The sequence below is a fragment of the Etheostoma spectabile genome, chromosome 4 (genome assembly GCF_008692095.1).
Source record: "Etheostoma spectabile isolate EspeVRDwgs_2016 chromosome 4, UIUC_Espe_1.0, whole genome shotgun sequence".
Classification (NCBI taxonomy): Eukaryota; Metazoa; Chordata; class Actinopteri; order Perciformes; family Percidae; genus Etheostoma; species Etheostoma spectabile.
In genome coordinates, this window is record NC_045736.1 from 7,435,394 (window position 1) to 7,438,905 (window position 3,512).

Consider the following 3,512-nt stretch of genomic DNA (forward strand, 5'->3'; position numbering starts at 1 on the left):
AATTGGTCAACAATATGCAAAGCCAGGCTGCAAGTTCGTCATGCAGAAAGGCGGTGGTGTTCCCTGCAGGCATCCTCTCTCCTGCACTAATGAGAGACAGGAAAGTCACCTCTGTTGTTCCTGCACGGCTCTGTAACAACCTCTGAACATGATTGACCTGCACTGCACAGAACTGCAACACCTGTTGTGTTTACCACAAAATTTATACATTTACATATCTTACATTTTTGTTTCCCTGCATGTTTTCCATTGTTTTGGAGTTCAGTCCATTGCTTACCCATGGTGCAAGGTTATCAGCAACTGTTTTGATAAATGAATTAATCGTTAAAGTAATTTTTGAGCAAATATGCAGTAGTAACTCAATATTCTTTTAGTTTGCTGTTGGAGGTCAGAAAAGGCAGTTGACAGCAATTAAAGATGTCCCCTAGGCTTTAGAATGTTTTTTTTCCCATTCTGAACAACTGAATAATGGGAAAAACTTTGGCATAATAATCGGTAATAAGACATAATGCCTTTTTATGTCTAGAATAACTTGGTTGCCATGAAAGAATATTATCACAGTGTTAAAAACCCTCTGTATGGCACTGTTATCTGCGCTTTTTTTATTCAACACAGTAGTGTGACAGAGTCACTCTGTAGAAAGCCGGCACACCTCTTCTCACATGATCTAACACCACCTGATGAAATGTGTTAGTTACACCTAAAATTTGACATTACCATTTCTATTTGTTGTAAGTGAAGACATTCGTTGGCATAATATAACCTCTCCCACTAAACCTTACCCCTAACCCTGTGTTCCTAAATTCCAATAGGAAATATCTGCAATTTGAGGGGTTTTCCTAATGTTTCCCCTGAAGTCATTTGGTCTTTAAATTAAAAACACCAAGACACAAAGACTCTTTTCTTATCTATCTGACGCTATGGTTCTCTGCAGGACAACAACAGAGTGGGGGATTAGTACGTAATCCAAGGGAGAAGGTTCAAGTACCTCGGGGTCTTGATTGCGAGTGAGGAGACAATGGAAGGGACATTGGCCGGAGAATGGGAGCAGTGGGGCAGTGCGGCATTCGCTTTACCGCACCGTTGTGATGAGAGAGAGAGAGAACTGAGCCCGAAGGAAACTCTGGATCTGGCCAATTTTCTTTCCTACTCGCATCTATGGTCCTGAAGGCTGGGTCATGACCGAAGAAACTAGATTGCGTGTACAAGGGACCGAACTGTGTTTTCTCAGGAGGGTGGCTAGCGTTCCCTAGAGATGGGATGGGAAGCTCAGTCATCGTGAGGAACTCGTGGGAGTAGAGCGCGGCTCCATTACTCCAAAGGAGCCAGTGAAAGGTAGTTTGAGCATCTGGTGAGAATGCCCCCTGGGGTCTCCCTGGGGAGGTGTTCCAGGCACGTCTAGAATGTCCAAGATTTGGTTAAAAAACTGAAATTGAAGTTAGGTTTTTTCTTGGAATAAGTCCTGTTTATCATTTGAAGCAAAAAACAAAAAAACTTGTAATGCAACATTTTGTCTGTCTTGGACTATGGGGATATTTTATACATGTATTCAACCTCCCCAGTGTCCTCATGCTTTGGACACTGTGTTTCATGAGCCTTGAGATTCACAAACTTAAAATCTCTCACTCATCACGGTTTGCTGTATTCTCGGGTTGGGTGGTTCTCCCTCTCATTCGGCGTTGGAGGCACTGGATCTTTTATTTAAAGGCAGTATTAGGACTTCTTCTTCCTTATCTGAACATCCTTTACATCCTCATTCACCTGCGCTCACAGGATCTGGTTTTATTGACAGTCCCTAAAACCTGCTCTGACTTTGGCAAAAAGGCTTTAATTTTGCAGACCCATCTGCATGGAATCTGCTTAAAAATGAAGGCAGTCTGTATGTCACTGGTTTGATTGATTGATCATTAATTTAGGACCCAGGGTTTATGATGACATGTGTTTGAATATGAGTGAAGTATGTTTATGTACAGTGCCTTGCGAAAGTATTCGGCCCCCTGAACTTTTCAACCTTTGACACATTTCAGGCTTCAAACATAAGATATAAAAATGTTATTTGTGAATTTTGAATCACCAACAGTGGGACACAATTGTGAAGTGGAACGAAATCTATTGGATATTAAAACTTTTTTAGCAAATAAAAAAACTGAAAAGTGGTGCGTGCAAAATTATTCGGCCCCCTTGCGTTAACTTTGTAGAGACACCTTTTGCTGCGATTACAGCTGCAAGTCGCTTGGGGTATGGCTTATCAGTTTTGCACATCGAGAGACTGAAATTCTTGCCATTCTTTCTTGCAAACAGCTGGAGCTCAGTGAGGTTGGATGGAAAACGTTTGTGAACAGCAGTTTTCAGTTCTTTCCACAGATTCTCGATTGGATTCAGGTTGGACTTTGAATGGCCATTCACACCTGGATACGTTTATTGTGGAACCATTCCTTTGTAGATTTGCTGTATGTTTGGGATCATTGTTTGTTGGAAGATAAATCTCCGTCCCAGTTTCAGGTCTTTGCAGACTCCAACAGGTTTCATCCAGAATGGTCCTGTATTTGGCTGAATCCATCTTCCCTCAATTTAAACCATCTTCCCTGTCCCTGCTAAAGAAAAACAGGCCAAACCAGATGCTGCCACCCCCATGTTGACAGTGGGGGGTGGTGTTGAGGGTGATGAGCTGATTGTTTACGCCAAACATATCGTTGCTTGTGGCCAAAAACTTAAATTTTGGTTTCATCTGACCAGAGCACTTCTCACATGTTTGGTGTGTCTCCAAGGTGGCTTGTGGCAAAACTTTAGACGAGACTTTTTATGGATATCTTTGAGAAATGGCTTTCTTGCCACTCTTCCATGAAGGCCAGATTTGTGCAGTGTACGACTGATTGTTGTCCTATGGACTGACTCTCCCACCTCAGCTGTAGTTCTCTGCAGTTCATCCAGAGTGATCATGGGCCTCTTGGCTGCATCTCTGATCAGTTTCTCCTTGTCTGAGCTGAAAGTTTACCGGGACGGCCAGGTCTTGGTAGATTTGCAGTGGTCGATACTCCTTCCATTTCAAAATGATCGCTGCACAGTGCTCCTTGGGAGTTTAAACTGGGAAATCTTTTTGACCAAATCCGGCTTTAAACTTCTCACAACAGTATTACGGACCTGCCGGTGTTCCTTGGTCTCATGTGCTCTCTGCGCTTTCGAGAACCCTGAGACTATCACAGAGCAGGTGCATTATCAGAGACTTGACACCACACAGGTGGATTCTATTTATCACCACGTCATTTAGGACAACATTGGATCATTCAGAGATCCTCGCTGAACTTCTGGAGTGAGTTTGCTGCATTGAAAGTAAAGGGGCCGAATAATTTTGCACGCACCACTTTTGAGTTTTTTATTTGCTAAAAAAAGTTTAAAGTATCCAATAGATTTCGTTCCACTCCACAATTGTGTCCCACTTGTTGGTGATTCTTCACAAAAAATAAAAAAAATGTATCTTTATTTTTGAAGCCTGAAATGTGTCAAAAGGTTGA

General features: G+C 42.3%; 1 protein-coding gene across 1 annotated transcript in view; it reads right to left on the reverse strand.

The window, feature by feature from the left end:
• Positions 1-3,512, reverse strand: part of myg1 (myg1 exonuclease) — a 31,435-nt gene that overhangs the window by 18,609 nt on the left and 9,314 nt on the right. The gene's annotated exons all lie outside the window — the stretch shown is intronic.